General features: G+C 42.0%; 1 pseudogene; it reads left to right on the plus strand.

Moving 5' to 3' along the window:
- Positions 1–1,309: 1,309 nt before the first annotated feature.
- LOC116631988 lies at positions 1,310–11,092 on the plus strand (annotated as a pseudogene).
- Positions 11,093–12,842: the final 1,750 nt, after the last annotated feature.

Consider the following 12,842-nt stretch of genomic DNA (forward strand, 5'->3'; position numbering starts at 1 on the left):
ATATAAAATCCTATATATAATAGCAGACATCACTGTCTGTTATTCCTCAATTAAGACTACCAGATTTAGCAAATAAAAATATAGGACATCCAGTTAAATTTGAATTTCCGAAATATTTTTTTAAAACTTAAGTGTGCTTATTTTATTTTATTATTTTTAAAAAATTTATTTATGAGGGGCAGAGGGCAGAGGGAGAAGCAGACTCCCCGCTAAGCAGGGAGACCGATATGGGGCTTGATCCCAGGACCCTGGGACCACGACCCTAGCCGAAGGCAGATGCTTACCGAACTGAGCCACCCAGGCACCCCTATTTTATTATTTTTTTAAGATTTTATTTATTTGTTTGAGAGAGAGCAAGAGTGAGAGAGATCACAGAGGGAGAGAAAGAAGCAGGCTCCCCGCTGAGCAGAGAGCCCTATGTGAGGCTTGATCCCAGGACCCCGTGATCATGACCTGAGCTGAAGGCAGCCCCAAATTTAAGTGTGTTTAAAATATTAAAAAATAGGGCACCTGGCTGGCTCAGTTGATAGAATATGGGACTCTTGATCTTGGGGTCGTAAGTTTGAGCCCCACGTTGGGCACAGAGTTACTTAAAAAAATAAATAAAATATTAAAAAATAAATGGAGGCATATGAAAAATTTTTTAAGAGTTTATTTGAGCCAAAATCTACTTATATTGGGAAGCGTCCAATCTAGCAGATAGAAAGGAGCTCCAAGGAGCTGTACAAAATGAAAAACTTTTACAGGCAGAAGGGAGCAGGAACAAGGAAGTTATACTAGGCAAACAAGTGGGTTGGTTATTGTAAGGTTATTTTCCTTTAGGGGATGGCAGGGGTCTATCAGGCAGATTACCTAACTAGCACTGATCAGGAGATTCCTAATTGACTGGTTTATAAAGATTCCATTTCTGGGAGATCTGAAACTATAATTAAATTAAATCTTGGTTTGGTGATGAGGGGCTTAGCATAAGTGACTCTATTTTGCACCTGTTGTCTTGTTTTTAACAGAAATTTGCAGGGTCAGGGTCAGGGTCAGGGTCAGGTTAGGGTTAGTTGGGGCAGAAAAATCTGGAAGAGGACAGTTAGAGGAACAGAGAGAAGTCATTAGCCAGGGACCACAAAGAGCAGCCAATGAAGAAGTCTATGGAAATCTTTGTGCCTGGTGTTGGGCTAAAGTTGCAATGGGTCAACAGGGCTAGAAGTGGGAAATAAAAACTGAATGCAAAGCAGGAGAGAATGGGGATACACTGGAACACAGGAAGACATACTGGAACCCACATCTGTTTTTCAGAGTCTCCAACCTTGATGCCATGGATCACCTGCAGAAGAAGCTGGTGCCCTTTGCCGTGCACCTGGCCCAGGACACAGAGGAACTGAAGGAGAAAATGCAGAGGAGGAGCCAGCAGATGAGGGACAAGGTAAGCACATTGCAGCAACACCTGGAGCTCCCCCATACTGATCTTCAGGCCCTAATGCCTGCTAGTTTGCTCTCATCTTCCAAATCTCAGGCATACTTTTCTTGTGACGAATCTTAAACTATGAGTTAAGGGACGGGAATTCCAGGTAACACAGTTCCAGTTTAGCCTGGTTGGTACCCTACAAAACCACCATAGTCCACCTTACCTCTATCAACCATATTTATCTTTCAAATAAAGACAATAGCAAAATCATGCTTCTAGCTAACATGTTGCAAGTATCCCTCATACAATAAAAAGCATGCTAACCCTCTCTCAAAACAGGATATAAAGGCCCATCTTTTTTGCAAAGGATTACTTCCTCTAGCTGAGTCACACTCCACCTTTGATACTCTGTAATTTAAATACTGAGTTATTGAGTTGTGGTAGTTTTTCATTTAGTTTTATCAGTAGGACACAGAACTAAGATGCATCCCAGGGAAATGACTGCATTCCACACATAGTCCTCCTTACTCACAATGTATTCTAGTGACCCAATTTCCCTTTGATAGTTCAAGATCACTCACCCTAGTCAGTACAAAAACTCCCGTTTTGCCTGAGGAGTCCACAATGGTCAGGCAGCAGTCTCAATTCCCTGTTTAATGAAATCATTGCTATAACCTCTGGTGGAAGCCTTCTTTCCCTGGGAACTAATACCTCCAGACCAGCTATGTTAAGAGAATGGGAGGCAAAACACTTGTTAGGGATCACTAGGGGTGGAAATGGAAGGGGCTTTTCTCCCATTAACCATTCTTGTTTTTACTCCTTGATTTCCACAAATCCTGGCTATATATTAGTCATTGATTTGGTGCATATACTGCATAATGGAGAACATTATTCCAGCCCAACAAGATGCTACCATTTAGCTGAGAATATAACTGAATCTTCACAGGCCATCCCACCATTCAATGTTGCCAGATGATGACAAACATGGAACCAGAGTTCCACGGGCATCAGTCCACTGCGTCACTTCATTTGCTAGGAAGTTCCTTTGTCAGAAGAATGCATTATGGAACATTATGACAGTGAAAATGTCTGTTAAGTCCATGGATGTTGGTTTTAGCAGAAGCATTGTAGATAGGACAGGCAAGTCTATATACAAAGTTAGGTGTCTACTCCATTGAGAACAACATGCTATCCCTTCCAATATGGAACTGATCCAATGAAAACAATCTAACATCTTATGACTGACTGATCCCTTGGGGAAATGGAGCCACACTGGAAGCTCATTGTTTATATTTGCCATTGGCAGATGGGGCTGTAAAAGTCCATGTTTCCATGACCATGCATTACCTCCATTTCTGCCACTGGCCATTTTTTCCCATAAGCTTTTTGAGCAGGGACAGGAGTCATGGGAGAAAGAGGCTGACTAATGTTGGCAGAACAGGTCATCTTGCCCATATGATAACTGAGATTCTTCTCTGCTGAGGTTGTTCTTTGATAAGCATTCACATAAAATACAAGTATCTTCATATCCTGTGCCCATTTGGAAAGCTCTGCCCATATAACTATCCCCAGACCTCCTTGGCACCGATTTTCTAATCATGCTCCTTTCAAGTTCCTGACTATCCAGCCAAACAATTAGCCAGACAAATACCCATGAATCATGGTAGATCTGTCCCCCTGGCCATCTCTTTTTCTAGGCAGGACAAATGACCAGGTGCACTGCTTAGAGTTCCACCTACTAAGAGGATGTCTCTTCTACATGGTCCTTTAGGGCCTTACATGAGTGTATCAGTGATGTAATTAACCACTCCAAAACTTAGTGGCTTAAAATGACAACAATAATTTATTTTGCTTGTGAATACGTTATTTGGGCCTTCAGCATGGCTGGCTCATCTGTATTCCATGTTTGAATAGTCGGTTTTTGAAACTTAACTGAGTTAGTCTGGAGGATGTACTTTCAATTTGGCTCAATCACACAGCTGGCCAGTTGGTGCTGGTTGTTGGCTGAGGTATAGCCAGGACTATAGGCTAGGCCTCTGTTCCTCTCCAAGTAGGCACCTCCACAAGTTGCCTGGGCTTGCTCATGGTGGCTAGGCTCCAAGAGTGAGTGTTCCAAGGGCCTTGGGAGTCACATAACATCACTTCTGCCTTAATTCTGTTGGTCAAGGCATAGGTTCAAGGGGAGGGTACATAGACTCCACTTCTTAAAGAAGGGTGTCAAGGTTCTAGAAAACTACATGGAATAAGACATATTATTGTGGGGACACCTGGGTGGCTCAGTCGGTTAAGCGTCTGCCTTCGGCTCAGGTCGTGATCCCAGGGTTCTGGGATTGAGTCCTGCATCAGGCTCCCTGCTCCGCAGGGAGCCTGCTTCTCCCTCTGCCTCTGTCTCTCTCTCTCTCTGTCTCTCATGAAAAAATAAATAAAGTCTTTAAAAAAAAAAAAAAAAGACATATTATTGTGGCCATCTGTGGAAATATAATCTGCCCTAATGCAGATTGAAAGAAAGGAGCATGAAAGTGAGAAGAGGACCATGGGCACCTGGGTCCCTTGCTCATGAAATTTACCGGTGTCTTCTGAATTTACCTGAGCCTGATCTCATCTGAAAATGAAGTGCCACTATGCATGTCTAACTTTGATTGGATGAGTAAGACAACACTTGGTAACCAAATGTTTAGTTGCCACTAGTGCCCAGAGCAAGCCATTCTCAAAAGAATAGTTATCTGTAGAGGATGACATAACTTTGTCCCTAAATCCTAAGTGTCTGAGCCATGAGTCATCTATGGGGGTTTGCCAAAGTCTCCATGTGGCATCCATATGTTCCACAGATACTTCAAGCACCATTGGATCTTCTGGGTCACATTGCCCAAATGGTGGAGCAGCATCACAACCTGGACTTACTGTAGAACTTTCACTTGTTCTGAGCCCTACTGAAACCTGGGAGCCTTTTGGGTCACTCAGTAAATATGTTAGAATAGCACGGCCAAATGAGATATATGTTGTCAAATCCAAAGAGGCTCACTCAGCATTGTGCTTCTTTCTTGGTGGTAGAAGGGGACAGATACAGAAGTTTGTCCTTCATGTTGGAAGGGATGTTTTGATATGTCCCAGACCACTGGACCCTTGGAATTTCACCAAGGTGGCAGACCCCTGAAATTTTGTGGGATTTGTTTCCTATGCTCTGGTATGCAAGTGTCTTACCAAGATACCTAGAGTAGTTGCTACTTCCTGCGTACCAGCTCCAAGCACCATGATATCATCAATGTATGAATCAGCTTAATGTCCTATAGAAAGGCAATCAAGGTGCTTCCAGACTAGATCATGACAGAGAGCCTGAGAGTTGAAATAGCCCCGAGGTACACTGTTTAAATATATTGCTAGCCCTGCCGGTTGAAAGTAAACTATATCTCATGGTCTTAATTAACAGGTATAAGGAGGAAAAAGCATTCTCCAGACCAATAGCTGAATAGCAGGTCCTGGAGATGTGTTCATTCACTCCAGAAATGAAACCATATCTGAAACAGCAATGCAACAGAAGTTACCACTGATTACACTTATGATAACCTACTGTCATTCTCCAAGATCCATCCAACCAGCTACCTGGTGGTGATTTGGTAATATTAGACCCCTTCCACTCTATTTCATCCTGCCAAAACCAGTGAGTCTGACTTGCTGAGACGAGATCCCATATAATATCACCTTGGACCAAGAGGCCCACTTTATGGTACTAGAGGAGTATTGGTATGGTACTGGAGGAGTATTGATGGACATGTAACTATAGGAGATATTGGTCTTAGCATATATCACATCACCCCAAATTCTAGACTAATAGAACATTGGAATGGCCTTTACAAGATGCAGCTAAGTCTGAAGATAACTCTGTAGGGCTGGGGTACTGACCTTCAGATGTGATATATATATATATATAAATTGCTATTATATAAATTGTGCTACATATAAATTGATACCCTATAATTTAAATACTGAGTTATTGAGTTGTGGTAGTTTTTCATTTAGTTTTATCAGTAGGACACAGAACTAAGATGGAGCTGTTTTCCCATTAGACAGAATACATAGGTCCACGAGGCAAGGAATGAAAGCTAAGAGTGGTCCTCTGTCCACCACTTTCAGTGGCCTTCTTAGGGACTCTGTACTTTTCATCTCTGCAACTTTAGGTTAGGTGCATCTAGAGGCCTGTGATGAGAGGGTAGGGTAGGTGGAGAGAACTTTTATTTACTGTCTATCAAGGGACAATAAATAGTCTACTGAACTTAAAGCTCTGGCTGCTACTTGGTCACTTTGACTTTCTCATGACAGAAGATCAGCAAAGAAAAAAGTTACATTGTCAGGAGTAATTGACCTTTTTCCTTCTATAGGGATATAGAGTTGCTTTGACATAATATGAAAATGGAGAAACATGTCTGTAACTCAGGGAATCCACTGGGCATCTCTTGAGGCTGCCATGCCTGGTTTTAACTGTGAATGGACAATTCAGGAACCATGGCCTGACAAGCACACAGTAAGCAAAGGCTCAAGCCACTTGGGGTGAAGGTCTAGAATGCCCCAACAGGCAAGCAATTCAGAGTAATGAAAGTGCTAGCTGAGGTGAGAGGGAATCTAGAACAGGTGGGTAGTAGAAGGAGATGATAACTATCAACTATAGCCTTAGGACCAACTATAGAAGCAGGGGCTGTAGCTCATTCCACTATATCTCCTCTTATACATCTCTTTGGCTAGAAATTGTGATGATCCACCCTCCTGAAGAATCACTGGTTTGGATCTAATGTGAAGCACACAAGAGTAGTGCAATTGCTCATATTCTCTCCATATCCTCAGTTTCCTTTGTAGTTTTGGGGCACCATCTCCCATGTGCCTTTTCTTCCAACAGCCAGCACCTGCATCTTTTTGTTCAAGGGGTGCCCCCACATTGCTGGCACCATGGTGCCTTTGGGCACAGAGGGCCAAAAGTGTTTGGGAATTTACAATTCCCACTCCCCTCCCCCACCCTCAACACACACACACCAGCCCTTAACCAGTCACTGATAGCTCCCTTGGTCCCCATCAGGACAGTGTAAGTCTTGTCTATACTGTCCAGAGCTCTCCTGTGGAACTAAGCCAAAGTTACCCTGCATGGCACTTCACTAGATGTCACACCCTGGCTTGGCTTCATGCTCTTCCCAACCCACTTCCCCACACTCCTGCCAGCTTTTCCTGGGAGCACTTCCTAATCAGTCACCTTTGCTTGAATCCTTGTCTCAGGGCCTGCTCCCAAGATCATCCTATATTATTAGGAGGTTGCAGTAGGGTTGTAAAAGCTGATTTGCAATATTTTCTACCTTCATTATACATACTGATTTCTTGTGGATCCTAAACTTTAGTGACCTAATCCTTATGACCTATTTGAATAATTCCTCATAAAAAAATGCAAAGATAGTTTCCAAGTATACAATCATTCTTTCTGTTCACTAATTCTACTTATACCACCCTCTCCAAAAGAAAATAATACTTTTTTAAAGAGGCAATATTTTTAAAGAGGGGTTAGCTTGTGGATGGTATCATTGATTCTTTTAATTTTTGTCATATAGTAGGCCAGAAAAAAAAAAAAAAGGAAAAAATGATCAGACCTAGAAAACAGATAAAGAATTCAAATAGCGTGAGCTGCTTTAGTACAGTCTTAATGTAGAGGCATTAGTATTTCCTCCCTCCCTTCCTTTTGTCCTTCCAGTCCATGGGTTAGGGGAGCATGCAAAAGTAACATTAGTTCCTTACCCTTGAGAAACTCACTGCGAGAAAAGAGAGCCATGTAAATATAGTAAAACATGGTGAAGTTTATTATTGGAGGTCAATGGAAGGAAGTCCCTTCTTCTAATTAGTTGAAGCTTCATTGCAGCAAAATTTCTCCATCCCGAAGGAAGCTGTTTGGGGACATCCTGAAACCCATATACAGTACATCTCGGCCACTTGATTGTCATCCCCACCTATGGCGGTCCTTACATTTGCTCTCATTGAACTCTGTTCTCTCCTCTCTACAGCTGGAAGTCTCAAGCAAGGGTATGATGAGAAAATGGATTTAAGATATGTGATAACAGGGCCGCCTGGCTGGCTCAGTTGGCAGAGCATGCAACTCTTGATCTCAGGGTTGTGAGCTCAAGCCCCACGTTGGGCATGGAGCCTACTTAAAATTTAGAAAAAGTAAAAAAAAATGTGATAATAGAAGAGTCGAGGGGAGATGGCAGTTTAGGCTTATCCTTTGATCTAGCCTCCAATTTTATATTGCATAGTCTTTGCATGGCATCTTTCTCTCTCTCTCTTTTTTTTTTTTTTTAAAGATTTTACTTATTTATTTGACAGAGAGAGACACAGCGAGAGAGGGAACACAAGCAGGGGGAGTGGGAGAGGGAGAAGGAGGTTCCCTGCTGAGCAGGGAGCCGGACGTGGGGCTCGATCCCAGGACCCTGGGATCATGACCTGAGCTGAAGGCAGACGCTTAACCGACTGAGCCACCCAGGCGCCCGGTGCATGGCATCTTTTTCAATTAAATACAGTTCAACCAACCTTCTTAAGTCTCTTCAGATAATGCCAAAGTGAAATAGTGGGAAGTACATTTCTTAATTCAAAGGAAAGTTTTGCAAAATCTTCTTTGGGCAGGAGGACTGAAAATACAGGAGGATGGTAGGGAAGAGGCAGTAAGTTCTGACAGATCAGTTATCTTTATCCCATCTTATGCATTTATATAAAATTATTTTTCTTTATTTCTAACAGGTTAACATAGGAGAGAAGTGCTGAGCTAAATGGTCCCACTCCCTTTGTAGAAAGCATAGTCTGTTGGGTAATGATCTGATGACAGCCCAACAGCAGAGGTAAACGCATGGCTTAGGAGGCAAGCAAAGGTCTGTTTCTCCCTTTCACTAGCTATGGTTCTGGGGAAGTTACTTAACTTGTTTAATCCCATTTTCACATCTGCAAAATGGTGATTGTTATGGGTTGGATTGTGTTCTCCAAAAATTCCTATGTCAAAGTCTTAGCCCCGAATACTTCAGAATGTGACCTTATTTGGGATAGGGTTGTTGCAGATAAAATTAGTTAGGTTAAAATGAGGTCATACTGGAGTAGGGTGGGTCCCTAATCCAACACAACTGAAGTCCTTATTAAAAAGGGATATTTGGGGGTGCCTGGGTGGCTCAGTCGATTAAGCGTCCGACTCTTGGTTTTGGCTCAGGTCATGCATGATCTCATGAGTCATGGGTTACAGCCCTGCATCGGGCTCCATGCTCAGCAGGGAGTCTGCCTGAAGATTCTCTCCCTCTGCCCCTCCCCCTGCTCATTCTCTCTAAAATAAATACATAAATATTAAAAAAAGGGGGGTATTTGGACACATACACACACACAGGGAGAATGACACATGAAGATAGAGGCAGAGACGAAGATGTTTCTAAAAGCCAAGGTACCATAGGGATGGTACCAACACCTCAGTCTCAGACTCCCTGCCTCCAGAACCATGAGACAGTACATTTCTGTTCTTAAGCCACCCAGTCTGTGGTACTTCATTACAGCAAGTCTTGCCAACTAATACAGAGATTAAAATAGCTCCAGCCCCGTAGAGTTGTAATGAGGATTAAATGAGATGATGCACAGGAAGTATTTAGTACAGTGGTTGGCCCATAAAAAGTACTTAAAAACTGGTTGCTATTATTACTGTTTAGAGTAGATTAATAGACTCAACCAACAACAAACATAGCTACTCGAACTGGACCACTTCATATCCTGAAGTTGCCTCCTCAATATTCACTGAATGACCTAGCGGATCCTGAATTTTCTAGCCACGTGCCTTGGGTATGACTAACCCCTTCCTCAATTCCAGAATGGGTTCTGAGTGGCTTAAACCCTTCACTGTAATTCTCCTTCCATATCCACTCCCACAGGGACTGGATGACATGAACAGGTAACCTAGGCCTGAGACAATCATCACATAGCATTTCTCAGGCCATAGGTGGGGGTGAGGGGGAACCTGTGACCTAAGAATTAAATTAGAGAAAATCCCGAGACTTTTCTTTGACAGTTTGATGAAGGATGTCTCTACCCTCTCAACCCCCAGCCCCAGATATTAACAAAAAGTTTGTCTGTGTTGGTCTTATGAGGGAATTCAAACCACGAACAGAGCTGATGAGGGTGGAGCAGAGAGAATTTAAGTTATAGTAACCTTGATGACACCTTATACCACTGTTTATCAAATCCTACCTGAATGCTGCTTTGTATCTTTTTTCCCTGGCTAGTGTGAGTCTGAGTTGGGGTCTGCTGTGAATGTGGCATATTTAATGGGCAGGACTTGGTGGGAGAGCAGCAGGAAGTAGCTTTATTCTTTCTCACCACTTACTCTTTAAACCTACTTGGTCAATTCTCCATTCTCCATCTGTGTGGTATACTGAGCAGACCACTTAGATTTTCCGTCACTTCAGGTGTTAGAATAGTCTCATTTCAGGTGCCAAAAATCTGGGTGGATTTAAGTCTGAGCTTCCATTTCTGGTGTAGATGAAATCTTCTGAGGCCCATGTAGGCTTGAAACCTGTGGGAGTGAAGGAAAAGGGTGGTCTTTTGTTTCTATTTCTTCACTATGTTCACTCCTACTTCTCTATGCTTCCTGCTGCCCCCAGTCAGGATGGAAAGGAGAGACGGGAGGAAGCAAAGCAGGGTCTAACTTGATGGTGGTGGTTCAATCTACCATCACTATTCTCCTGTAGCAGATGCCCAAATGCTGGCCTTGGGTCTCGTGGGACGCTTTCATGACTTCTTCACAAACGGCCCCTGATATGGCACAATTGCCGGGTTGGGCATTGTACCTTCTGGTTGACCTTTCAGAGGTCACTCCCCTCAGCATCTCTTCATCTCTCTATGAACCGACATGGAGCAATTTCTAGGACGAAAAAAAGCGTGTAAAGAGCGCCCATAGTATGCTACCTTTCATGTAATGAAGAAGGGGAAAATACGAAACTATGCATATATCTGCTCAACAATGCCGTGTGAGCCATGTGGAGCTTAGACAAAAGGAACATATACACCCTTGGCTCTAATGGAAGCAAACTCATAAATATTCTCAAAATCTACTTCTTTGTTTATATTGTTTTCAGTTGAGAGAATTGCCACGTTTGATCACTTATTTTATTTTATTATTATTTTGTAAAGTAGGCACCATAGCTAATGTGGGGCTCAAATTCCCGACCCCAAGCTCAAGAGGTGCATGCTCTACAGACTGAACCAGTCAGGTGCTCCTTGATCATTTCTTTTGATCAAGTGGCAATCTTAAATAATTTTTAATTAACTTAAGCTTAAGTAAAATTATAGTAAAGTCTGTTTTGGTATAAATAAAATATTTAAATTAAAAATAATGGTGTGAGGAGCAACAGTGATGCAAGGTGGCCATCAGCCACCATGAGCTGGGACAATTTATGAAAATCAAATATACAGTCTTAAATACCCAGAAGCACCTCCCCTTTGTAATATTTGTAACAAAAATGAATATGAATGGGGTTAATAGTTTCAATGGAGTGGTGGACCCAAGAGCTATATCAGTGCTGGCAAAATGGCAGAATTCATAATAGCATCAAAGTTGTCCTGCAAGAGCTTTGGTGCCTAATTATGTCTAAAGAAAACATGAAACTCCCTCAGCCGCCCCAAGGACAGTGTTACAGCAATTAATTGAAAAGAAAAACCACAGTCCTCCCATTCAATTTAAACAGTCTTCATTTTCCACAGTTACATTTTCTTTCATGACTTCTTTACATTTTCATCTTATAGACCTCAAAGTACTGGAAAGGAAGCTCCCATTCAAAGGCAATTTATCTTAAGATATTGTAAATGATACTAATTTTTGGTCCATTTGGAATATATGTTGTGCTATAAAAAATAAATAAAATAAAATAATGTATTAGTCTACCTACTTTTTAATTTTTCAATATTTTATCATCTGCCTTAATGTTCTTGGGGAATATCAGTCATTAAAAACTACTTAAGAAATGTCAGGTCATGGGCGCCTGGGTGGCTCAGTCCTTAAGCGTCTGCCTTCGGCTCAGGTCATGATCCCAGGGTCCTGGGATCGAGCCCCACATCGGGCTCCCTGCTCCGCGGGGAGCCTGCTTCTCCCTCTCCCACTCCCCCTGCTTGTGTTCCCTCTCTCGCTGTGTCTCTCTCTGTCACATAAATAAATAAAATATTAAAAAAAAAAAAAAAAAAAAGAAATGTCAGGTCATGATCCCAGAGTCCTGGGATCGAGTCCCACATCGGGCTCCCTGCTCGGCGGGAGGCCTGCTTCTCCCTCTCCCACTCCCCCTGCTTGTGTTCCTGCTCTCGCTATCTCTCTCTCTGTCAAATAAATAAATAAAATCTTTAAAAAAAAAAAAAAAACTACTTAAGAAATGTACACGAGGGCACACATTTTTCCTTTTGCCTCAGGTTCCAATATGGCTCAGCTCTGTGGTCATATTTATTTAAAAATTGATATGTTGTCATCACAGATTTTTTTGCATTAATTTTTATTTTAAAAAATATTGCATTAAAATATTATTTATTTATTTTTAAAGATTTTATTTATTATTTTAGAGAGAGATAAGAGAGCATGAGTGGGGGATGGGCAGAGGGAGAGGGAGAAAGAGAATCCCAAGCAGACTCCACACTGAGTGCGGAGCCCAATGCAGAGCCTGATCCCACAATCCTCAGATCATGACCTGAGCTGAAACCAAGAGTCGATGTTCAACCGACTGAGCCACGCAGGCACCCCTAAAATCTTACTTATTTTGACTACAGATTCCTCCCCCCTGGTTAATTACTGTGCCCAAGGTGAGTTCCTCACCCTAATGTGGTCTCTGCATCTCAACTGTGCAAAAAGAAACACAAAAAGGATAAACCAAAAACTAATGAGATTGGTTAGGTACAGGTAGTGGATGGGGATAGGATGGAAAGGGTAAGGACACCTCTCTGAGCAATCCTTTTTATATATTGCTGACTTTTAGAGCCATGCAAATGTTTCATATACTAAAAATATGAACAAAATATAATCAACAAATATGAGAGCCCAAAATGAAATATACACAAAAACCTAACTGTACTGAACAACATAACCATACTGGGGGTGGCAGCAGAAAAGAACCAACCTAAGTAACTTTGGAAAAGAATATTTTGACTCTATACACACTAATATCCTCTAAAGCCAAAGAAAAAATAATTGAGCACAAATACTTTACTTAGGAGTTTGTTTGTATCACAGATATGGATTAGTACTCTGAAACTACTTTATGTGTATTGAAGCCAATAAGTAAATATATTGTGGATAGTGAGAGCCTGGTTTCTCACTGTCGGAGAAAGCAGTTAAAATAAAGAAAGGGGGGCACCTGGGTGGCTCAGTTGTTAAGCGTCTGCCTTTGGCTCAGGTCGTGATCCCAGGGTCCTGGGA

The sequence above is a fragment of the Phoca vitulina genome, unplaced genomic scaffold (genome assembly GCF_004348235.1).
Source record: "Phoca vitulina isolate PV1807 unplaced genomic scaffold, GSC_HSeal_1.0 scaffold6, whole genome shotgun sequence".
In the NCBI taxonomy this organism is placed as follows: Eukaryota; Metazoa; Chordata; class Mammalia; order Carnivora; family Phocidae; genus Phoca; species Phoca vitulina.